The sequence below is a fragment of the Calliphora vicina genome, chromosome 3 (assembly GCF_958450345.1).
Source record: "Calliphora vicina chromosome 3, idCalVici1.1, whole genome shotgun sequence".
Classification (NCBI taxonomy): Eukaryota; Metazoa; Arthropoda; class Insecta; order Diptera; family Calliphoridae; genus Calliphora; species Calliphora vicina.
Window position 1 is genome coordinate 15,669,901 of NC_088782.1, and position 27,700 is coordinate 15,697,600.

A 27,700-nucleotide genomic window follows, 5' to 3' on the forward strand; every position below is an offset into this window, starting at 1 on the left:
AAAAATAAATAATAAAAAAAATGAAAATAATAACAGAACCTTAAGAAAAACAAAGCAAAATAACAAGAACAAAAAAGCTACACTTTGAGAAAAAATCAAATCACAACAGAGAAAATCACCTCAAATAATTCATGTATGTACTTGTAATGGGACAACATCCCAGGAAAATGTTGGTATTGTAGTTCAGAGAGAAGTCAATTGGTTACTTTACACATCCCAGGTAATCTAGAGTGAAGGCAATTGTCACTTAGGTGTCTCTAAGTAATCTAGAGTGTAGTTAGTTTAAAAAGTAGTTATTTCTCACGCCATAAATAATCTAATCTACAGTCTCATTGTAAACAATGCCTGTATTAAAATAACTAGCCACGTAACTAGTTGTCACCCTAAATTATAGATAAAATCACTAGTTCGGAATAGTCTCCTAGAACTGCTGCAACGGTAATGGATCAGCTGACATTAGTTGCTGAAGTAAGAACAGATGGTATGTAGGCCACATTGAAAAGTATGTTAATCTGTAATGTTATCTCATTACCAAGTTTTTGCTGGGATTTTGAATTGAATTGAAGACAGCAGCTACAAAATATGTAACTATGTAAATACCTTTTTTTTCAAATTACAAACATATTTAGATTTACATTTTTAATATAACAACCAACTTAAAAAAATAATAATAATATGTAATACAGCTTAAGAATATTAAATATGCTGCAAACATTGTTTATATTTGTTTCTTTTTTTTTTGTTCTTCAAAAGGGTGTAAAGCTGAACAGAAAAAAAATATTTTTTTTTTTTTATTTCTTTTACTGACTGACGGAAGTTGTTGTTTTAATTTACATCAAATTACTGTTACTTACCTGACTGCCACACGCAAAACCTTAAATATCGCTTTATTATATTTTAAATTTTAATATGAATACGTTGAATACGAATATTTCATTATTTCTGTGTGCAAATTGCAAACATTCATTTTTCTTCTTTTTATTTCTTGGCACCAAATATAGGAACAACTATTTTAGTAGGCTAAATTCAGTTAAATTTTTTAATTGGCAAAACTAAAAAATGTGTAAATTTAACACACTTTAATGCCTAGTTTGGGTTACTTATATTTTAACTAAAAATCGTACAACTAAACTTAAACTCCTAAAATTTAAATTTTTAATTGCAAAATTATTACAAATTCCACATTTTAATGAAATTTTCAGATTCAATCAGGAAATTATTAGATTTATTCGAATAACAATTTATTTACTTTTTTATTTTTAATTGCGAATTTGGTACAAAAATTCCAGGTTCAATATGGAAATTATTCGATTTTTATTCGATTAATTTGCAACAAATTCCCCATTTCAATTTAATTTACAGATTTAACCTGGAAATTATTCGATTAATCGGTTAGTCGAATCAAAAATTTAGTTACTTTTTTATTTTTATTTGCAAATTTGGTACAAAAATTCCTAGTTTTTTTTTTAATTTCCAGATTCAACCTTGAAATTATTCGATTTTTATTCGATTAATCGGTTATTCGAATTAAATTTGTTTTTACTTTTACTGTAAATTTGGTACAAATTTCTCATTTTATTTAATTTCCAGATTTAATATGAAAATTATTCGATTTTTATTCGATTAATCGGTTATTCGAATTAAAATTTATTTTCTTTTTTTATTTTTAGTTGCAAATATGGTACAAATTTTAATTTAATTTCCAAATTAAATCTGGAAATTATTCGATTATTATTCGATTAATCGGTTATTCGAATTAAAATTTATTTACTTTTTTTTTAATTTCAAATTTGGTACAAATTGTTACTTTTATATAATTTCTAGATTCAATCCGGAAATTATTCGATAATCGGTTATTCGAATTAAAATTTATTTACTTTTTTATTTTTAATAAAAAATTTGTTACAAATTCCTCATTTTTAGTTAATTTCCAGATTCAATCTGGAAATTAATCGGATATATTTTTATTCGATTAATCGGTTATTCGAATTAAAATTTGTTTACTTTTTAAATTTGATACAAATTTCTCATTTTAATTTAATTTCGAGATTTAATATGGAAATAATTCGATTAATTATCCGAATAAAATTTTTTTTACTTTTAATCGGTTATTCGAATTAAATTTTTTTTTACTTTTACTGTAAATTTGGTACAAATTTCTCATTTTAATTAAATTTCCAGATTTAATATGAAAATTATTCGATTTTTATTCGATTAATCGGTTATTCGAATTAAAATTTATTTTCTTTTTTTATTTTTTGTTGAAAATATTTAATTTCCAAATTAAATCTGAAAATTATTCGATTATTATTCGATTTTTATTCGATTAATCGGTTATTCGAATCAAAATTGATTTACTTTTTTATTTTTAATTTCAAATTGCTTATTTTTATATAATTTCTAGATTCAATCCGGAAATTATTCGATTAATCGGTCATTCGAATTAAAATTTATTTACATTTTTATTTTTAATAAAAAATTTGTTACAAATTCCTCATTTTTATTTAATTTCCACGTTCAATCTGGAAATTAATCGAATATATTTTTATTCGATTAATCGGTTATTCGAATTAAAATTTATTTACTTTTTACTGCAAATTTGATACAAATTTCTCATTTTAATTTCCAGATTTAATATGGAAATTATTCGATTTTTATTCGATTAATCGGTTAATCGAATTAAAATTTATTTTCTTATTTTTATTTTCAGTTGCAAATTTGGTAGAAATTTCACATTTTAATTTAATTTCCAAATTAAATCTGTAAATTATTCGATAATTATTCGATTAATCGGTTATTCGAATCAAAATATATTAACTTTCTTATTTTCAATTGCCAATTTATTAAAATTTGTTTCATTTTTATTTAATTTCTAGATTCAATCTTGAAAATATTGAATTTTTATTCGATTAATCGGTTATTCGATTTCAAATTTATTTATTTTTTTATTTTTAATTGCAAATTTGTTACAAATTCCTAATTTTAATTTAATTTCCAGATTCAATTTGGAAATTATTCGATGAATCATTTATTCGAATCAAATTTATTATTTTTAATTGCAAATTTGGTACAAAAATTCCCCATTTTAATTTAATCTGGAAATTATTCGAATCAAAATTTATTTACTTTTCCTCATTTCATGCCACATTTTCAAATTCAATCTGGAAATTGTTCTATTTTTATTCGTTTAATCGGTTATTCGAATTAAAATTTATTTGCTTTTCTATTTTTAATTGCAAATTTGGTACAACTTCCTCATTTTAATTTAATTGCCAGATTTAATCAGGAAATTATTCGGTTTTTATTCGATTAATTCGATTCAAAATTTATTTATTTTTAGTAGCAATTTTTCTACAAATTGCTCATTTGAATTTAATTTCTAGATTAAATATGGAAATTATTCGATTAATCGGTTATTCGATTAATTGGTTAATCGAATTAAAATTAACCTGCTTTTTATTTTTAATTGCAAATTTTGTAAAATTCATTTTAATTTTCAGATTCAATCTGGAAATTATTCGATTAATCGGTTATTCGAATATAAATTTATTTACTTTTTAATGGCAAATTTGTAACAAAATCCCTAATTTTGATTTTATTTACAGATTTAATCTGGAAATTATTCGATTTTTATTCGATTAATCTGTTATTCGAATCAAAATTAATTTACTTTTTTATTTTCAATAGCAAATTTGTTGCAAATTCCTCATTTTAATTTAATTTACAGATTTAACCTAAAAATTATTTGATTTTTATTCGTTTATTTTATTCAAAATTTATTTACATTTTTAGTTTTAATTGAAAATTTGGTACAAAAATTCCTCATTTTCGAGATTCAATCGATTTTTATTCGATTAATCGGTTATTCGATTTTTATTCGAATAAAAATTTAAATTTATTTTCTTTTTTATTTTTAACTGCAAATTTGTTAGAAATTCCTTATTTTAAGTTAATTTCCAGATTCTATGTGGAAATTATTCGATTTTTATTCGATTAATCGGTTATTCGAATCATGATTTATAACCTATAAAACCAAGCAAATCAAGGATTAAAGCAAATCGTAGATTTATTTTTACAAAAATTATTCAGGTTTTTTAAACGAATAATCGTTTATGATTCTACGAGAGTTTCTATGTATATTTTGAGATTTGTAAGGTACGAGACGTTTATTAATACACGAAGTCAGAATGTTTTGTAATATAAGTGCTGTTGGCGTTTTTAACAAAGACTTGATCAATTTATCGCAAATGAAAAAAATTTGAATTAATTAGAGAATATAAACGTGCGAACATATCTTGTAATTTTTGAGCTAAATTATTTTAATTATGCTAAACCGGTTATTTAAACAATTAATCATTTGTAGCTCTGCCGAAAATCCAGGTGTAGTTATAACATTTATTTATTTTAATTACATATTTCTGTATTTGAAATAATTATTATTTATTTTTTTTATATTTATTTCAACATTGCCAGTGGCCAATAAATTGTTTTGTTTATTACGTGTTTTGTTATTTTTAATGAAAGAAAAATAAATAAATACATAAATATTTTAAACTGTGAATGTCAAAAACCAGCATGAGTTTTTGGTATTTTAACAAAATTCCATGTAATCATTTCAGGCAAAACATATTCCAATTAAATCAATATTTCTCAAAGCTATTTAACCTTAAAAATATTTAGAACATCTTGCTTGTTGCTTCTGGCGGCATTTTAATGTTTATATTTATTTGTTTTAAAAAATTCTTTGTTTTTTTTTTCTTCTTCACATAAACTTGTTTTTCTTTCAAGTGAAATTTTGATTAATTTTTTTAATTTGCCACTCAAAATTTTATTGTTCTAAAAATAATTTTCAAGCTTAATTTGCATAATTAAAATTGTTTTGTTGAAAAAATGAAAATTGAATGAAGAAAAAAACACTTTCATTTATTGGATAGTCTCTATAATTTGAAAAGATTTGTTTGGGTTTTATGTTCCCACTTATTCGCATTTATTTTGGCAACTACGCCCCAGGTTTTTTTTATAGCAAAGTAAACTCACATGAGATATTTTTACTTTTTATAAATGTATTTATTTATTTAATTTTAATTTTTTGTTTTTCTTTTATTTTGATGTATAAATTTTTCGTTTGTCTTCTTTATTTTTTTTTGTCAAAACGTGATTTGTCAATTTTTCAAATGAAATATATACAAATTAGTGATTCAAATTCAAAAATAAAACATGAAAAACCAGCTACATCCGAACCAAGGAACGTGAAAAATAAAGCAAGCGACAAGTTCATCAACAAAACAATATTCTAAAAATATTTTTATCTCGTATTCATTTCGTATTCATCATCAATTCTATAAAATTGACACTTGTTTGAAATTTTTGGCAACATAAATCTTTCTAACAAAAATCTACAATGTCGCCAACATTAAATAAAATCAAAGTCCATAATTTCGCACATGTAATTAAACAAAATCCCAAATTATTGACTTGTAATTCATATATGAATTTCTTGCGCTATTACAAAACTCAAAATCCTCGATTGGATTTAAGGAAACTTCTGCAAAATGGTTTTAAAGTCTGGATACATTTAAAGCCTGGACAAAGAAAACAATTTACACAAAAGGTTGGATGAGTTTAAAATTTAATGGAAATATAAAAATTTTATAAATTTTGTATTTTAAGAATATTGAACAAGCTGGAGATATTATGCCCCGCTTAAAATGGTCTGCCAAATCTGCGGTGAGGAAAGTGCCGCGGCGACGTATGCCAAGGTCTTATAGGAAACGTCACTTGAATGCCGATAGAAATATTAAAAGGCGTAACCGCTATAAGAAACGTTGGCTGAGATATGGACGCAAACAATTTCCAGGTCATTTCAATTAGTTGACAGTTCTTTTTTATTTTGTTGTAAATTGTGCTAAAAATACAGATTTACTGTACTAATAAAAACAAAGCTATTAATAAAACGTTTCGAATAATTATTCGAATGAAAAATCGAATATTTTTTTTATTTTTCAAATAGATATATTTTATTTTATCATAATTAGAATAAGTAATTAAATAATCGTTAATTTTATCAACCGAATAATCGAATAAAAAACCGAATAATTTTCATTCCTATTTTCTAAAAAAACGTTGATAAACTGAGTTTAAAAAACGCTTTAAACACATTTAATGTTTAATAAATAATCTCAGTTACGAATAACCGATTATTCGAATCAAAATTCGAATATTTTATTTATTTTTTAAATACAAATTAGTTTTATTCCATCATAATTAGAATAAATAATTAAATAATCGTTAATTTTATCAACCGAATAATCGAATAAAAAACCGAATAATTTTCATTCCTATTTTCTAAAAAAACGTTGATAAACTGAGTTTAAAAAAACGCTTAAACACACTTAATTTTTAATAAATAATATCAGTTTCGAATAACCGATTATCGAATAAAAATTCGAATATTTTATTTATTTTTCAAATAAAAATTAATTATTTTATTACATCATAATTAGAATAAGTAATTAAATAATTGTTAATTTTGTCAACCGAATAATCGAATAAAAAACCGAATAATTTTTATAAAACTGATAAACTAAGTTTAAAAAAACGCTTAAACACATTTAATTTTTAATAAAAAATCCCACTTTCGAATAACCGATTATTCGAATAAAAATTCGAATATTTTATTTATTTTTCAAATACAAATAAATTATTTTGTTCCATCATAATTAGAATAAGTAATTAAATAATCGTTAATTTTACCAACCGAATAATCGAATAAAAAACCGAATAATTTTCATTCCAATTTTTTAAAAAAAACTGAGTTTAAAAAAACGCTTAAACACATTTAATTTTTAAAAAAAAATTCTTGTTTCGAATAACCGATTATTCGATTAAAAATTCGAATATTTTATTTATTTTTTAAATACAAATTAATTTTATTCCATCCTAATTAGAATAAGTAATTAAAAATAATCGATAATTTTAATAACCGAATAATCGAATAAAAAAACCGAATAATTTTCATTACTATTTTCTAAAAAAAACTTTGATAAAACTGAGTTTAAAAACGCTTTACACACATAATCTTTAATAAATAATCTCAGTTTCGAATAACCGATTATTCGAATAAATATTCCAATATTTTATTTATTTTTCAAATAAATTAATTTTTATTTTATTGCATCATAATTAGAATAAGTTATTAATTAAATAATCGTTAATTTTAACAACCGAATAATTGAATAATTTTCATTCCTATTTTCTAATAAAAACGTTGATAAACTGAGTTTTTTAATTTTTAATAACCTTCGATTATATCAACTAATTTCAGCTTCAAATAACCGATTATTCGAATAAAAATTTTATTTATTTTTCAAATAAATTAATTTTTATTTTATTCCATCATAATTAGAATAAGTAATAATCGAATAAAAAACCGAATAATTTTTTTTCCTATTTTCTAAAAAAAACACTGACATTTTAAAAAAAAAAAATGCTTTCATTTTTAATATAGCTCGATTATAGCCAATAATATCAGTTTCGAATAACCGATTATTCGAATAAAAAATTGAATATTTTATTTATTTTCCATAAAAATATTATTTTTTCATTTTCTCTTCAAATTGTAATACAAATTAGTTAAATAATCGCTGATTCGATTAAAAATTCGATTAATTTCTTCTTCCAATAACCTATTATTCGAATAAAAATTTGAGTATTTTATTTATTTTTCAAATACAAATTAATTTATTTATTCTACTATAATCATAAGTAATTGAATAATCGTTAATTCTATCAAACGATTAATTGAATAAATAACCGAATAATTTTCCTTCATATTTCCTAAAAAACTTTGATAAACTTATTATAATTATATGAAATAATGACTTTTTGAATAAACGATTATTCGAATGAAAATTCGAATATTTGATTAAACGATTAATCGATTAAAAATGCGAAAAAATTTTCTATTTCCAACAAAAACATAGTTTTTTTTTAATGAAAAGTAAAGACATCAACAAACACTGAATTTTCAATAATCAAACATGGATAAACTTGTTTTTTATAAACATTAATGCTAAAAAAAACTTTTTTTTAAAAAATTCAAAAATAAATTTTGAAAAAATTTTCTTTGCCATTAAATTTTTTTCACTAAGTCCCGGTCCACACTGTGAAACATTTGCTGCAAAACATTTGAGTTTGTGGATGAAAGGGGAAAGAGGAATGAAAAAGGGAACTTTGTTTCATGTACATAAAGTTTTTGTTGAGTATGTCATCCACATTTATTCGTTCGTATTCGTACTGTACAGAAATGTCAAAAACTGAAAAGCAAAAACTTCACTGTGTGGACACGAATGCAGTTTCAAAAGAGAATTTAAAAATGTTTTGCAGCAAATGTTTCACAGTGTGGACCGGGACTAAAACAGAAAAATGTTGAAATCAAAATTTACTCAAAATTATGATTTTGGAAATGAAAGTTTTAAATTATTCGCTTAATCGGTTATTTGAAACATGATTAAAATGAAAATAATAAAAAACAAGTAAGAGTGCTATATTCGGCTGTGCCGAATCTTATATACCCTTCACCAAATTATACTTCAAAATTTTAAATATTTTTAGGTCAACAAAATTTAATTTTTTTTCATTTTTTGGTTGTAATTTTAAATTTTTAAAATTTTTGTTTTTTAAATTTTAAAATTTTTTTTTTTAAATTTTAATTTTTTTTTTTAAATTTTAAAAAAATTTTGTTGTGAAAAAAAAAATTCGGGTTTTTTTTCCAGTTGTTTTTTAATTTTTTGGAAAAAAAATTTTTTTGGTTATTTTAAATTTTAAAATTTTTTTTTTTTAAATTTTAAATTTTTTTTTGTGAAAAAAAAATTCGGGTTAAAAAAAAATTCGGATTTTTTTTTCGATTTTGACTCATTGTAGGTCCAACTTACTATGGTCTTATATACGTCGTTGCAAATGTCTTTGAAATATCTATCATTAGATATCCATATTGTCTATATTAATGTCTTAAGGTCAAAAATCGAGGTTGTCTTGGTTTTTTCCTCATATCTCAGCCATTTGTGGACCGATTTTGCTGATTTTAAATAGCATACTTCTCGAAGGCATGTTTGACAGAATTATTGAAGATTTGGATCCCGAAGATATCTGGGGTCTTCAGAAAATTGATTTCAACAGACAGACAGACAGACAGACGGACATGGCTTAATCGACTCCCCTATCTATAAGGATCCAGAATATTTATACTTTATAGGGTCGGAAATGAAAAATGTAGAAATTACAAACGGAATGACAAACTTATATATACCCTTCTCACGAAGGTGAAGGGTATAAAAAATAATTTTATTTGATTAATCGAATAATAATTTAAGTTTGTTTGGAGTTAAATAAGTATATTCGAGTAAACTGTTATTTGGAAAAACTAATTTTTAAGTTTATAATTCTAATTTTAATGATAATGGAATTAAACAATTTATAAGTATTAGTATTAGACAATATATTCGAATAATCGTTTATTCTCCACTATGTTATTTTGGTTTATATTCGAATAATCGGTTATACGTTTTTTTAATAAATTATTCTAATCATGATGATAATGGGTTCCAATAATTTATGAATAAAACTAAACATTATATTCGAATAATCGGTTATTCGCATCAATATTTTTGTATAGTTTTCTGTTATTAGAAATATACAATGTGATATTTCTATAAAAACCTTAGTTTTCTCATGTTTTCTTTTTGAAAAATATTTTATTTATTTGGTTTTTACTCCATTAATTGTTTATTCCCCTTAGTTTGAACTAAAAAAAAAGTAGTAAATCTAGTAAACCTGACATAATTTTTTTTGCCAAGTGGAGTTTTATTTTTTGTCATTTTACAACTTCCAGTTAAAAATAAACGTAAATAAAATTATTAAATCATGTAAAACTGAAAAACAAACCATGAATGGTGATTGACTCTTAAGTTTTTTTTTCTATTTTTTTATTTTCTCACTTTTATAAAAACGCCATGCACCAAGAAACACCGGAAATTTTAGCCAGCAGTTAAAAAGAAAAAAAAAATATTGGACACTAAATAAAAAAAAACTATTTTAGCCAAAACCAAACAGCCAACATGTGAGCTCTCCAATACGAGTACGAATATTCATGTTGCTTTTTTTTATTTTTGAAAAAAAAAAAATAAAATAATAATAAATTAATGGAAAAAACAAACTTAAAAGTGAAAGTCTACTTTTTTTTGTTGGTTTAAACATGTTACTAACACAACGACTTCTGCCTCAACTCCACACATCTAAACATGATGATAAAACTATAAAATAAATTACTGAATGTATGAATGAAATGAAGAAATTAAGAGTTTTATTTTTTTTTTTTTGTTTTGTATATTTTGGGCTGAAGTGTGGAAAAGTTCACTGAAGCTTAAACATTTCTTTGTAGCAAAAAAATCATAATTAAACAGCTTAATGTTTGCATAAATTTCTTAAACAATTATGTTTAAATGTAAAAGAAATAATTTGGTAGGCCTGTATGTAACCATTAAATTAGCATATATAGTAATTTTTAACTCCTTTTTAAAATTCTCGAATTTAAAAATAAGATTCGCGAAGAGAATAAGGAAGTCTTAAATTAGAGTAGTCCTGCCAGTAACATATAGTGATTTAAATTTTTTTTTTTAAATTCTCGAATTTAAAAATAAAATTCGAGAAGAGTTAAAAAGAAGAACTGGTTCATAAGCCTTAGTATAAGCTATTATATTTAGTTAAAAAATAACTATTATCATTAAATTCGCATATAGAGGGTATTTTAAACTTTTTTTTTTTAAATCGTGAATTTAAAAATAAAATTCGCGAATATAAAAATAAGAATGTATTTGTAAGCCTAAATTTTAATTTATTTTATTTAGTTAAATGTTAAATAAAGATGACTATAATCATAAACTGGCTTAAAGAGTGATTTTAAAACTTTTTTTAAAACTCGTGAATTTAAAAATAAAATTCGCGAATATGAAAGAAGAAGAATGTGTTTGTAAGCCTAAAATTATATTTAATAAAATGTTAAAAAAGATAACTATAATCATTAAATTGGCATATAGAGCAATTTTGAAACTTTTTTTTATAATTCGTGAATTTTAAAATAAAATTCGCGAATAGAAAAAAAATAATTTATTTGTAAGCCTAAATTAAAGCTATTTTATTTAGTTAAATGTTAAAACAAGATGACTTTAATCATTAAATTTGCATCTAGAATGATTTCGAAACTTTTTTTATAATTCCTGAATTTAAAAATAAAATTCGCGAATTTTAAAAAAGAGTTTAATGTTAAAAAATATGACTATAATTATTAAATTGACATAATTTTGAAACTTTTTTTATAATTCGTGAATTTTAAAATAAAACTTTTTTATAATTCCTGAATTTAAAAATAAAATTCACGAATTTGAAAAAAGAGTTTAATGTTAAAAAAACGAGTATAATTATTAAATTGACATAATTTGGAAACTTTTTTATAATTCATGAATTTTAAAATAAAACTCGGTGATAACAAATAGAGGCATTTGTTTGTAAGCCCAAATTTAAGCTATTATATTTAGTTATAGATTAAAAATGCTAACTATAATCATTAAATTGGCATATAAAGGGATTTTGAAAAAAAAAATTTAACTCGTGAATTTAAAAATAAAATTCTTGAATTTTAAAATAATGTTCGGGGGATAGCAAATATGACTTTAATCATTAAATATGACTTTAATCATTAAATTGGCATTTAGAGTGATTTTGAAACTTTTTTATAATTCGGGAATTTTAAAAAATAAAATTCGCGAATTTTAAAACAGAGTTTAATGTTAAAAAAAGAAGATTATAATTATTAAATTGACATAATTTTGAAACTTTTTTTAAGCAAAATTAAAAAAAAATATTAAAATATTTATTCGAATAATCGGTTGTTCGAAATACCGAATAATTCTTTTTATAACAAAATGTCGTTAATTTTCAATAATTTCAACAAAGTTTAAAAAATTATTCGGTTTTTTTATTCGATTAATCGGTTTGTTAAATCACCAAATTTGTAATTTTCATATGAAAAAAAAATTATTCGAATAAATTTATTTTCATATTAAAAATAAATATGTAATTATTCAAACGAAAAATCGGTTATACGAAGAATTTATTTTTTTAATAGAAATTAAGTTCATGGAAGTTAGGAAAATTATTTAGTTTATTATTCGATTAATCGGTTTGTTAAATCAGCGAATATTTATTCTGATTTTAATTATAATGATCATATGCTAAATAAAAAAATTAAAATTTTTTATTCGAATAATCGGTCGAAATACTGAAAATTTGTAAGTTCTTAATCCGATTTTAATTATAATGAATGACATTAAATAATTAAATTATTCGAATTTTCATTCCAATAAATAATTTTCATTTGGAAAATAAAAAAAATTTTAAATTTTTATTCGAATAATCGGTTATTCAAAATACTGAATATTTGATATATAATTTAAACAAGTTTAAAAATTTTAAAACTTTTTTTATAATTCGTGAATTTTAAAATAAAACTCGGGGTTAGAAACTAGAGGAATTTGTTTGTAGGGCTAAATTTAAGCTTTTATATTTAGTTATAGATTTAAAAAAGCTAATTGTAATCATTAAAGTGGAATATAGAGGGATTTTGAAACTTTTTTTTTATAACTCTTGAATTTAAAAATAAAATTCGCGAACAGAAAAAAAAGAATAAATTTGTCTTATTATATTCATGTTATTAATAATAAATATTGACTATAATTATTAATAAAGACTGATTTTTAAAAATTGTTTATAATTCGCGAATTTTATTTTTAAATACATGGAGAAAAATAATGATTTTGTAAACTTAAATTTAGAGGAATTTTTTTATAATTCTCAGGAAAAAAATAATAATTTCGTAAACCTTTACTCAACCAATTATATTTAGTTAGAATTAGATTAAAATATAGAAGAATTTAATTTTTTTTTTTAACTCGTGAATTTAAAAATAAAATTCGCGAACAGAAAAAAAAGAATAATTTTTTCTTATTATATTTAGTGATAATAAATATTGAATATAATTATTAAATAGGCCGAATTTTTAAAAAATTGTTTATAATTCGCGAATTTTATTTTTAAATTCACGGAGAAAAATAATGATTTTGTAAATCTAAATTTAGCCTATTATACATATGTATTGAGATAGAAGTAAGTGTTTGCAAACCTAAATTTAACTTAAATTGGAATATAGAGGAATTTAAATTTTTTTTTAATTCGTGAATTTAAAAATAAAATTCGCGAATTTGAAAAAAGAGTCAAATGTTAAAACTTATAGCTGTAATCATTAAATTTACATAATTTTGAAACTTATTTTATAATTCGTGAATTTTAAAATGAAACTCGGGGTTAGCAAATAGAGGAATTTTTTTATAATTCGCGAATTTTATTTTTAAATTCTCAGGAAAAAAAGAATAATTTCGTAAACCTTTACTCAACCAATTATATTTAGTTAGAATTAGATTGAAATATACAGGAATTTAATTTTTTTTATAACTCGTGAATTTAAAAATAAAATTCGCGAACAAAAAAAATTAAAGGTTGCTTGCTTATTACATTTAGTAACTGACTATAATTATTAAATTATAGGGTAATTTTAAAAAAAATTTTATTATTCACGAATTTTATTTTTAAATTCGCAGAAAAAAACCTAAAATTTAACCTTTTAAATAATTAACAATTCATTAGTTTAGAACTTTAAATATTTGCTGCAATTTCAATAATTTTGTATGAAACCCAAAAAAATATTCTCCGAATTTAGTCATTAGCTAAATAAACTAAATATTTTTTTGCAAAGTTTTCATAAATTTTTATAAACAAACTCTTTGTTTACTAAGCTCAAATATTTGTTTGAATTTTTGTTGATTTTTCTATAATTGTTGTCCTCTTTATTAGTTTACCAGTGTATATATTTCGAAACGGAAGTACACACAGCAACGGTTTTTATAATAATAAAAGCAGCAACAACAAAAAACAACGACATAATAAGAAATACAGTAAATATAGACGGAGACACAAACCTACAATTAATATATTGATAATAATACTATTATTGTATGTATGTATGTCATTATTATATATTTTTTTTTAGTTATTATTAATAAATAATAATAAACTTAAAATCAAACTCAAATAATTACCAATAAAACGGAAATGAAAGAAATGAAATACAATAGAAAAAATACAATAACATAAAGAAATCATTTACTGTTAAAAGAAATATTTAAAAAAAAATACAGCTGTAAAATGTAGTAATTAATAAATAAATAATTGATGATAATTACAATTATAAATAAGAGATTAAAGATTTTTTTAAATATATGAAAAACCTGGAATTTTAAAATTCTCAGTTTTTTGCCCAACCAGCCCACTGTTTTCTCAACTAAATTTTTATAAAAACTTGCTTTAACACTTAAAATTCTTAAAATTTTATTTAAAAACGCAGATTTTTTTTAAATAATAATTTAATCAAATTAAATTAAATCAGTTTAAATTTGTTCATAAAATTTAACCAAAATTGACAAGAAAAAAAATCGTGTTAAATTAACACAAACAAGCACTAGAGTGAGTGAATGATTGTAAGAATCTGGTTTTTGTAAAACCCCCGGCAAAAATAAAATAATTAAAAAAGAAAAAATGATTAAACAAAATCAAAATTTCGAGTACAAGTTCCAAAATTCAACACAAGTCTCTTTGATATAAATGAAAAAAAACTGACCAAAATAATCAAGTACAAACGCACTTGTCAGCATAAAACAAAAAACACTTGAGACAAACATCTTTGAAGAATAATAAAATGTTTATATTCGAGAAATTAGGATTTCGACTTAATTATTCTTAAAATAATTTTTGCGAGAAAACTAATCAAGAGATAATTGTGGCTTCTTTCATTTTTATTTTGTAATAATTAGCAACTATTACACCTTTTAATTAATTATTTAGCATTATTAAGAAACCCAGCTATTAAATGAAAACAAACAAAAGATTATTCGATTAATCGGTTAGAGTAAACAAAGATTTTTTAATTATGTTTATATAAAGGTATCAATAATTTATTTTTATATGGAAAATATCCGAAATATTCGTATATTTAATCGATTAAACAAAATCGAATTATACAAAACAATCATTATTTACTTTTTTATATTTTCATTCGATTAATCGGTTTGTTAAATCATTAAAAATAATTAATTTTCATAAGCAAAATTAAAAAAAATATTAAAATATTTATTCGAATAATCGGTTGTTCGAAATACCGAATAATTCTTTTTATAACAAAATTTTGTTAATTTTCAATAATTTCAACAAAGTTTGAAAAATTATTCGGTTTTTTTATTCGATTAATCGGTTTGTTAAATCACCAAATTTGTAAGTTTTTATTAGGATTTTATTTATAATGACATGCAATAATTAATTTTTATATGAAAAAAAAAATTATTCGAATAAATTTATTTTCATATTATAAATAAATATGTAATTATTCGAATGAAAAATCAGTTATACGAAGAAAATTTTTTTAATAGAAATTAAATATCGATTTCGATAATTATTATAAAATATTAAGCTCATCAAAGTTAGGAAAATTATTTAGTTTTTTATTCGATTAATCGTTTTGTTAAATCAGCTTATATTTCACTACTTATTCTGATTTTAATTATAATGATCATATGCTAAATAAAAAAAAAATAAAATTTTGTTTTCGAATAATCGGTTATTCGAAATAATAAATATTTGATATAATCTTTTTGGCGTTAATTTTCAATAATTTCACCAAAGTTTGAAAAATTATTCGGTTTTTTTATTCGAATAATCTGAATATTTGTTATAGTTCTTTTTATAAAAAAATTTCGTTAATTTTCAATAATTTCACCAAGTTTGAAAAATTATTCGGTTTTTTTATTCGATTAATCGGTTTGTTGAATCACCAAATATTTAACTCCGATTTGATTATTGTAATGGCATCCAAAAATAAATAATTTTCCTTTGGAAAATAATAAAATATTAAAATTTTTTATTCGAAAAATCGGTCGAAATACTGAAAATTTGTAAGTTCTTAATCCGATTTTAATTATAATGAATGACATTAAATAATTAAATTATTCGAATTTTCATTCCAATAAATAATTTTCATTTGGAAAATAAAAAAAATTTTAAATTTTTATTCGAATAATCGGTTATTCAAAATACTGAATATTTGATATACAATTTAAACAATTTTGAAAAATTATTCGTTTTTTTTATTCGATTAATCGTTTTGATAAATTACTAAATTTGTAAGTTCTACATCCGATGTTAATTATAATGAGATGCAATAATTAAATTATTTGAATTTTCATTCCAATAATTTTCATTTGGAAAATAAAAAAAATATTAAAATTTTTTATTCGAATAATCGGTCGAAATACTGAATATTTGTTATACTTCTTTTTATAACAAAATTTCGTTAATTTTTCAATAATTTCACCAAGTTTGAAAAATTATTCGGTTTTTTTAATCGATTAATCGGTTTGTTAAATCACCAAATTTGTAAATTCTTGTTCTGATTTTGATTATAATGACATGCAATAATTAAATTATTTGAATTTTCATTCCAATAAATAATTTTCATTTAGAAAATAAAAAAATATTCAAATTTTTATTCGAATAATCGGTTATTCGAAATACTGAATATTTGATATAATTCTTTTTTATCACAAAATTTCGTTAATTTTCAATAATTTCGCAAAGTTTGAAAAAATTATTCGGTTTTTTTATTCGATTAATCGGTTTGTTAAATCACCAAATTTGTAAGTTCTTCATCCGACTTTAATTATAATGACATGCAATAATTAAATTATTCGAATTTTTATTCCAATAAATAATTTTCATTTAGAAACTAAAAAAAATATTCAAATTTTAATTCGAATAATCGGTTGTTCGAAATTCTGAATTTGATATATTTCTTTTTATAACTAAAATGTCGTTAATTTTCAATAATTTCACCAAGTTTGAGAAATTAATCGCTTTTTTTATTCGATTAATCGGTTTGTTAAATCACCAAATATTTAAATACTTATTCTGATTTTGATTACAATTTTCATTTGGAAAATAAACAAAATATTCGAAATTTTATTCGAATAATCGGTTATTCGTAATTTTATTCGAATAATCGGTTATTCGTAATTTTATTCGAATAATCGGTTATTCGTAATTTTATTCGAATAATCGGTTATACGTAATTTTATTCGAATAATCGGTTATTCGTAATTTTATTCGAATAATCGGTTATTCGTAATTTTATTCGAATAATCGGTTATTCGAATAATCGGTTATTCGTAATTTTATTCGAATAATCGGTTATTCGTAATTTTATTCAAATAATCGGTTATTCGAAATTCTGAATTTGATATATTTCTTTTTATAACTAAAATGTCGTTAATTTTCAATAATTTCAGCAAGTTTGAAAAATTATTCGATTAATCGGTTTGTTAAATCCCGAAATTTGTTTGTTCGTATTCCGATTTTATTTATAATGATGTAATATGTAATAATTTTCATTCGAATAAATGAATTATTTATTTGCTTTTTAAATCGATTAATCGGTTTTTCAAATAATTATTTATTTACTTATTGCAATTATGATTATAATACAATATGTAATTAACTTTTATATGGAAAATAATTAAAATATTTGAAATTACATTCGAATAATCGATTATTTGAAACGTTGATTATTCTTTATTAAAAATTGAGTAGTTTCTGTTCTTAAATTTTGGATAAAAATAAGTTATGAAGATTTTAGGAAACAGGATAATTAAGTGGTATTTCATTCGATTAATCGGTTACTTAAATAAGCAATTATTTATTTGTTTATTCTAATAAATATTTATGGAATAGAATAATTTAATTTTACATAAAATAATAAAAAAATATTTTAATTTTCATTCTAATAATTGATTATTCGAAAGCGTGGGTATTTGGTAATTGTTCTTTTTTAGGAATTAGGTATTTTATGTCGTTAATATTAAAAAAAACCGAGTTTCTCATTTTTTTTAAAAAAAACTTAAAAATTATTCGATTAATTTTTCGATTAATCGGTCAGTAGAATCAACGATTATGGAATAACTTGTTCTAATCATGATTAATTTTTATATGAAAAATAGAAAAAAAAATAATCGAATTTTTATTCGAATAATCGATTATTCGATCGTTTTTATTTCCATATCGGGCATTTTATGTATTAAGGTTTATAAAAAACTAAATTTGTCAATTTTTTTTAAATAGATAATTTATTCGGTTATTTATTCGATTAATCGCTGTCTAGAATTAACGATTACTAAACAATTTATTCTAATTATGATTATAAAGGCAACCAATAATTAATTTTTATATGCAAAATATTCGAATTTTTATTCGATTAATCGTTTATTCGAAAGAATTATATGCTATAAAGATTGTTTTATTAGGCTTTTTTCTCAAAGGGTTAATAACTAAAGCAAACATTTTGCAATGCGTTTTTTATTTGTTTCAGTTTTGTATGTTTGCTAGGTATGCGTTTGTAATTATTTCTAGTCAATGTGACCTCTGCCGATTTAGTTTTAATTAAACATAAACAACTATAAATACCAAAAATAAATGTTTGAATGTACTATGTGCAAACAAATAAACAATTAATGACTATTAATTTACCAAAATAAAAAACAAAGGTAAAAATAAATCAACATGTTTGTTGGCCAAATTCATACATACATTCAGGTCTTTCAGTTTTTATTTTCGTATTTCTTTTTTTGTTTAACATTTTGGTAACAAAATCTATGCTGTTGACCAAATTTGCCAATCAAACAGCCAACGTTTGTTCATTCATTCATTCATTGATTTTTATTATTTTGGCTTTTAAAATGATTTTGAAATTCTTTATTTTTGGAACACTTCATGCAGCTCTTGCTGAACACAACACAACAGTATTATTTACTAAGTTTAACAACAATTGTTTAATGTTGTTGCTGTTGCTGCTGCTGTGTTTTTTTCTTACCATGGTTATAAAGATTTCGTAAAAATTCAAAAAATACTTGAAAACAACAACGACAATAACGAATCTTTTAGTGCGAGTCAACCGTATTTTTTTACTAATATTATTATTATTTTTTTTCGTTAGCGGTTTTTACTTTTTGTAACACAAATATTCATTCAGTCATTGAACTTTTTCAAGAACGCCATGTGTTGTTGTCAGCTTTTCAGTTTATACTTTTGTAGCTCTGTCTCTTTCTTTCTCGTTTGTATCTATAACTCTTGGCATAACTCTAGACATCAAAAATAAAAGATCCAAAATAACTAAATGTATAATTTGGCTTATACAATATGAAAAAAGAAAAACAATAACAACAATTGGTAGCAAATGTATTAGAAAAGAAAAATAAACAAAAAAATATAGAATACAAGAATTCATAACATAATAAAAACAAACAAGATTAAAGCATAACATAACATTAAAATGAAAAAAAATATAGGTTTCTATTGGATCTAAAAGTTCTGTTCCACTGTTAACTATTTTAATTGTTAGCAAAAGATTTCCAAACATTTATTTGGGCTAATGTCGCCAAAACGTCTCTGAGAAAAAAACTTGTTTTGTATTAAATGTCAGGGATCACTTTAGAGGTCTGATTCTAAAATGATAGCTCGATTTTAACAAAACTTCTAACATTAATAGCTTTAAGTTTCTGATTGCAATTCGTATATATCTGGGGGATATTAACCTTAAGAGTGTATATGGTTATTAAGTTATATGCAGCGATCATTACTAGATCACACAAAGAGAAATCCAACTACATACAATCTACAAGATTGCTAGCAACATGAATAACCATTCCCACGACACTCCTGAACGATTATAAACTAACACAACAATCAAATTTTATATATAATAAACTTATAGTTGAATTGTTATTCGAATAATCGGTTATTTAAAATAGTTATTTTTTGCTTTGAATGTTTATTTATAGATACATATTTGAATTACCAAACTTTTTCTATCTATAAATTATTCGGTTTTTAATCGTTCAATCGGTTTGAAGCAAGTATTGTTGTATTGTATTAATTATTAACTTATTTATGATTAATTTTTATAAAAAAAATTAAAAACTAATTAAATTTTAAATCGAATAATCGGTTATTCGAATCAGCGAATAATAAATTTTATTTCAAATTATTAAAATCAAAAATTAATTTTTGTAGAAAACAAAGTTTTTTTTGGAAATAAACATATTTTTTTTTATTCGATTAATCGCTGTGTTGAATTGACGATTATTCGAATAATTATTATTTGATATCGTTAATTTGTATAAAAGAAATATAAAGAAAACTAAAAATTAATTAAATATTTAAACTTTTAATCGAATAATCGGTTATTCGAATCAGCGAATAATTCCTTTCATTTGAAATTATTAAAAATTAATGTTAATTTTTGTAGAAAACAAAGTTTTTTTTAAATAAAAATTAAATATTTTAATTTTCAATCGAATAATCGATTATTCGAATCAGCGAATAATTTCTTTTATTTGAAATTCTAAAGAAATAATCAAAATTTGAGAAAACTATTTTTTTTTTGGAAATAAATTTTTTTTTTATTCGATTAATAGCTGTATTGAATTGACGATTATTCGAATAATTATTATTTGATTATCGTTAATTTTTATAAAAAAAATATAAAGAAAACTAAAAATGATTTAAATATTTTAAATTTCAATCGAATAATCGGTTATTCGAATCTGCCAATACATTGTATTTGAAATTCATAAAATAGTGTTTTTGTAGAAAACTTTTTTTTTAAATTAAAAAATATTTTTTTCATTTTTATTCGATTAATCGCTGAGTTGAATTGACTATTATTCGAATAATTATTATTTGATATTGTTAATTTTTATAAAAAAAATATAAAGAAAACTAAAAATTAATTAAATATTTCAATTTTCAAACGAATAATCGATTATTCGAATCAGCGAATAATTTATTTTATTTGAAATTATTAAAATCGACTTAATTTTTGTAGAAAAAGTTTTTTTAATAAAAATATTTTTTATCTTTATTCGATTAATCGGTGATTCGAATAGACGATTATTCGAATAATTATTATTTAATATCGTTATTATTTATAAAAATAATGAAAAAAAAAACTAAAAATTTAATATTTTGATTTTCAATCGAATAATCGGTTATTAGATTCAGCGAATAATTCCTTTTACATATTTTAAATTCTAAAGAAATAATAAAAATTGTTGTAGAAAACTAATTTTTTTTGAAAATAAAAATATTTTTTTTATTTTTATTCGATTAATCGGTGAGTTGAATTGACGATTATTCGAATAATTATTATTTAATATCGTTATTATTTATAAAAATAATGAAAAAAACTAAAAATTTAATATTTTGTTTTTCAATCGAATAATCGGTTATTTGAATCAGCGAAAAATTCCTTTTATTTGAAGTTCTAAAGAAATAATCAAAATTGTTGTAGAAAACTAATTTTTTTGGAAATAAAAGTATTTTTTATTTTTATTCGATTAATCGCTGAGTTGAATTGACGATTATTCGAATAATTATTATTTGATATCGTTAATTTTTATAAAAAACTAAAAATTTAATATTTCAATTTTCAATCGAATAATCGGATATTCGAAACAGCGAATAATTCATTTTATTTGAAATTCTAAAGAAATAAACAAAATTGTTGTAGAAAACTAATTTTTTTTGGAAATAAAAATATTTTTTTTTATTTTTATTCGATTAATCGGTGAGTTGAATTAACTATTATTCGAATAAATATTATTTGATATCGTTAATTTTTATAAAGAAAAAATTAAAAAAAAAACTAAAAATTAATTATGTATTTCAATATTCAATCGAATAATCGGTTATTCGAATCACCGAATAATTAATTACTTTTATTTGAAATTCTTAATGGAAATAAAAATATTTTTTTTATTTTATTCGATTAATCGGAGAGTATAATTGATGATTATTCGAATAATGTTTATAAGGGAATTCGATTAAAAATATTTATGAGAAAATATCTGAAACAATTAAAATATTCGAATAATGTTATTAGAAGCAAAGATTCATTACAAATTAGAAGCAAATATTCATTACAAATAAGGTAATTATTCGACTAATCGCTGAACTGAATCACAGTTCATGTTTTACTTTCCAATTATATTTATAATAAATATAATTCAATACATGATTTCTTAAGGAAAATAACTGAAATATCTCAATTCGCAATCGAATAATAGATTAATCGAATCAGCAGTTAATTTATTTTATTTGAAATAATTAAAATCGAGACTTAATTTTTGTTGATAACAATGTTTTTTTTTTAAAAGAAATATATTTTTTTATTTTTATTCGATTAATCGGTTATTTGAAGCGACGATTATAATTTAGTTATTCGAATAATGTTTATAAGGGAATTCGATTAAATATTATAATTAAGATAAGTATAGATGATTTCATTTTCAACCGAATAATCGGTTATTCGTATCAGCGATTAATATAGTTTATTCAAAGTTATTCAAAATTAGTCTTAAGTTTTGTAGAAAACAAAGTTTTTTTGTTTGGAAATAAAAATATTTTTTTTTAATTTTTATTCGATTAATCGGTGAGTTCAATCGACGATTATATTTTAGTTATTCGTTTAATTTTTATATAGGAATTCGATTCGATACAATAGAAATTAAGTGCAAATATGATAATTATTCGATTTTTTAATTCGATTAATCGTAAATAAAAAATTTTTTTGAAAAAAAAAATATTTTTTATTCGAATAATGTTTAAAAATGAATTCGATTAAAAATTATAATAATTAAGATAATTGAATAAATGATTTCTTAACTGAAATATTTCAATTTTCAATCGAATAATCGGTTATTCGAATCACCGATTAATAATTGAAATTATTAAAATCAAAACTTAAATTTTATAGAAAACAAAATTTTTTTAAAAAAAAAAAATTTTATTCGAATAATTTTAAAAATAAATTCGATTAAAAATTATAATAATTAAGATAATTGAATAAATGATTTTTTAGAAAATATAACTGAAATATTTTAATTTTCAATCGAATAATCGGTTATTCGAATTAGCGAATAATACCTTTTATATTTGAAATTATTAAAATCAAAACTTAAATTTTATAGAAAACTAAATTTTTTTTAAAAAAAAAAAAATTTATTCGAATAATTTTAAAAATAAATTCGATTAAAAATTATAATAATTAATTGAATAAATGATTTATTTCTTAAGAAATATAACTGAAATATTTCAATTTTCAATCGAATAATCGGTTATTCGAATCAGCGATTAATAATTGAAATTATTAAAATCAAAATTTAAATTTTATAGAAAAAAAATTTTTTTTAAAAAAAAAAAAATTTATTCGAATAATGTTTCAAAATGAATTCGATTAAAAATTATAATAATTAAGATAATTGAATAAATGATTTCTTAGGAAATAAAACTGAAATATTTCAATTTTCAATCGAATAATCGGTTATTCGAATCAGCAATTAATATCTTTTATTTGAAAATATTAAAAATTAGTCATAATTTTTGTTGAAATCTAATTTTTTGGGAAATATTCGATTAATCGGTGAGTTAAACTGACGATTATTCGAATAATGTTTATAAGGGAATTCGATTAAAAATATTTATGAGAAAATATCTGAAATAATTATTGGTTATATGACTTAAAAATGCGGGATTTACAATAGATGGCGTGGCGTATCTTTTGAAAGAGGTTTTCTAGCTCTCTCTTTATTTATCCTAAATTTAACACATTAATAAACTAAACATAATTGAAATTAAACAAACAATCAAAAAAAAAAACAAATTACTGATTACAAAAAACCCTAAAATAAAACTCTCGTGAGTTAATGACAGTATCAAAATTAAATAATCTTTAGGGCCTTAAACTACATTTAACAGTCTTATCAAACAATCTATAAAGAACAAAAAATGCAACCTTTAACCATTAAAACTCGTTTTTTGTTCAAAATAAATCAAAGAAAATTATCAAAAATTTGTAATCATTTTTCATAACATTTTTGTTAATACAAATACATAATATTTGAAGGGTCTGGGGTCTGGTCTGTCTATCGTTAAAGTAACATTTTTAAAATAAATATTTATTTTCAAATATAAACAAACATGACCACACCGAGGCTTGTAAACATAGAGAAATACACATAGAGCGGAAACTAGAAAAAAACTCAAACAAACAAATTACTAAAAATAATTACCCAGTGTTGTTTTTGTTTTCACATAGTTTTTTTTACTAATACATTTCACCACCTAGGATTTTGACAACTGAGTTAGGCTTTTGCCAGGACAGTTTCCGATCTATGTGTATTTATATATGGTGTTAGCCATTATAAACCCTATTTTTTTTCTTTTTTTAACACAAATTTGTTTCATGTTTGAAATTTTTTTATCGAACCATCAAAAAAATTGTAAAAAAAAATAATTTTTTGGGAATTTTATTTCAATATTAAATATTGATTTAGTTAAACACAATTAAAAAGGTTATTAACAGTTTTTTTATAAACAATTGTTAAATTTTTGTAGCTCATGCTTTTATTTTTCATTGTTTTATTTTAATTCCATTTAAATAGGTTTTTTTCAGAATTTTAATCTTTTGTTTTAATTGTTTGCTGTTTGTTGGTTTATTGATATTTGACATTTTAAAGTTCAATTTTTTTCATTTTGCTGATTAAATACAAAAAAAACACACAAGTTTTAAATTGGCATTTTCCTTTCCTGTCTGCGTTAAAAATTTGTACAAAAACCCATAAAAAATAAAGAAAAAAAAAACCAAATGTGGGCCGTTTAGTCAGCAATATGCCAATAAAAGTTCTATGGACTTTTGCATGAAATTAAGGGTGTTCAAAGGGAGATTAACCGGAATGGGGGTTTCAATCAAATCATTATTTTTAAGAAAATTTAGTTTAACATTAAAAACAGTTCAAAATCCATACAAAAGAACTAATGTTGCAATAACTAGCGACTTAAAATAAGATTTTGATTACTGGGACAAATTTTCAAAAATTAAATATTTTATAGCCCTACAATGCTATTTTAACAGTTAAACTCACTTTAACTATAATTGAATGTGTTTCTTCTTTAATAACAAATTAATTAAGGAACCTCAAGTCCTCAAATAATTCAAATTTAAAAGTTTTGTTCAAAAACCAGTCAAGTAACAAAAAAATAAAAAATTAAATTAATGGTTTATTACTATTTTGAAAAGGTAAAGGCATCGTTTTATGCAAAAAAATTACATAATTCCCACTATTATGGTGAAATAAAGCCGAAAAATCCTTGTTTAGTGCAGAAAGAAGTCAAGTGATAGAGTGTGACTAATTTCTGTCTAAGTAATACTAGGCCATAATCTATTTTTATCATAAATGAAAAAAAGAAAAATAAAAGATTTACAAGTTTTGAAAGCCTACTTGTTTGGATATGAAAAGTTTTATTGGAATTTTTTTCAATGGCCTACGATGGAAGCTGAAAGCATTGTAGGACGAGTGTATGAAAGCATTCAGAACAAATATGTAAATATAAATGTAATGTTATGTTTATCAAACAGTTACACAAATGCATAACTTTCATGGGAAAAAATATCAATTTTATAAAAGTAATTTTTAGGTTATTTTACATTGATTAATTTAAAATAAATAATTTGTTGCTTGACTGGTTTTTGAAATAAACAATTCAATTGTATTCTCTTCTTAAAATATTTTTTGATAACTCTTGCTACTTGCCATTCGGCAACAGCAAACATCCATTTATTGATATCAAAATTTAAAAGACACCCTTTATTTATTATAGTTTGTTGATAAAAAATTAGTTTTTCTATAATTTTTGCCTTAAATTATTAAATTTTTAACTATTATACTTAAATCAGATTTCCAACTACTTAATTCTTTATTAATTACTTGTTTTATTACTTAAAATTACATTTTTCTTTTCCAATTTCCCTAACTTTCCTTATTTTAACGTTTTATTTTATTCACCCATCATTCGCTTGACAAATTGTAATGGACAACACTGTTTGCATTTTCACCAAATACGCAAAAACAGCAATAAAAAAAACAACAACACAAACTGAGCCAGAGAAAAATTTACAGTTTGAAAGGCACTGCTGCTCACTTAGAGAAAAGCAAACAAAACAAGAAAAACAAAGACAAACTACAAAAACACCAAAAAATACATGACGAAAAAAAAACATTGATAAAAAAATCACACCAACAAGGAAAAGAATGACAAGCATAAAAAGGATTTGGCAAGAAAAAAGGAGCGCCCTTTTTTACAACAAAAAATCTAAAACAGGTAAAAGAAAAACACGTTCGTACAACAAAAAAAAATCACATACAAAAAACAACAACGAGAAACCAGAAAAATTTGCAACAAAGAGACAAAGGTCAATTTCATATTTAATCAGAAAAAATGGCAAAAATTCCAAACTTACCTTTTTTTATAAAGAAAACTTTTTAGAAATTGATAATCCTTGATTTAAAAACTTGTAATCCTTTTAGGTTTCGTTTAGTTTTTCATCGATATTTAAACAATTTAATGTTTTTTTACACAAAAACTTTCACTTGTTTGGTTATTTTATTTAAAATATTTTTTGTTAATGATGTTTATTTGAAATATGCATTTTGCTTTACCATTAATAATTTTTATGCTTAATATGTTGTAAACTTGGTTTTAAAATATGTATTTAAATTTGTTTTTTTTAGTATTATGGAAGCGGCTTTTGTTTGTTTTTTTAATAATTTTATTTTTGCCACTTTTGTAAATTTCTAAGGTTTCACTTGGCCACAGTAAAAACAACTGAAAACTGATTTTTATTTTATTTCACACTTTTTAAATTTTTTTTTTCAAAACACTAAACTTGTTTTATTATAGATATAATTTAGTAAATTTTATGTTTTTTTTTTTCTATAAATAATTTATTTTCCTTTATTGGCCATCAAAAATCTTTGCGACAAAGACTGCGCCTTTTTTCTTTCAGATTTTTCCAACTCAAGTTGCTGTTTCTTTACTGTTTTAAAACATTTTTTTATTTTAGTAATTTAATTACTTTCTTTAATAATTTAACTAAATATTTTCATTTGATTGATTTCTTTAAATATCTTTTTTTATTTTTCTTTTGTTTAGTAAAATTCTTTCACAAAATATAAACAAAAAACACTCCGTCTTCTATGAATTTCACGTCTGCACTCGACTACAACTCGCACGAAACTACAAAGACACATTTTGCTGGCCATAGATTTTCAGTAACCGATAACCACCGATTACTTGAGTATACTTTGTAGTTTTTTCTGACATTATGTTTTGCTCCCCTGTTCGTAACTAAACGGAGAGTCGTTTTTCTAGTATTTGTTTTTTTTTTCTCCTTCTCTTTTCTGTTTTGGTATTTTTGTTTTGTGTTTCTTTGTTTTTGTTTTCATTTCCATGTGTACAACAACGAGTAGTGTTGTAAAGTGTTTTAATATTGTTTTGTTTACAAGCAAATACAAAAAGAACTGTTCTCGTGTTCGTGCACACGCACGAATGTTACTTGTTGTTGTTTTTATTGTGGTACAGTGCTGCAGAAAGTGTT

General features: G+C 21.9%; 1 protein-coding gene across 1 annotated transcript in view; it reads right to left on the reverse strand.

The window, feature by feature from the left end:
• The window catches only part of fwd (phosphatidylinositol 4-kinase beta fwd), a 162,966-nt gene extending 135,502 nt beyond the window's left edge, over window positions 1–27,464 (reverse strand). The window contains exon 1 of the mRNA XM_065504576.1: window positions 26,564–27,464. The gene's annotated coding sequence lies outside the window, so the exon portion shown is untranslated. The remainder of the gene's footprint in view (window positions 1–26,563) is intronic.
• Window positions 27,465–27,700: the final 236 nt, after the last annotated feature.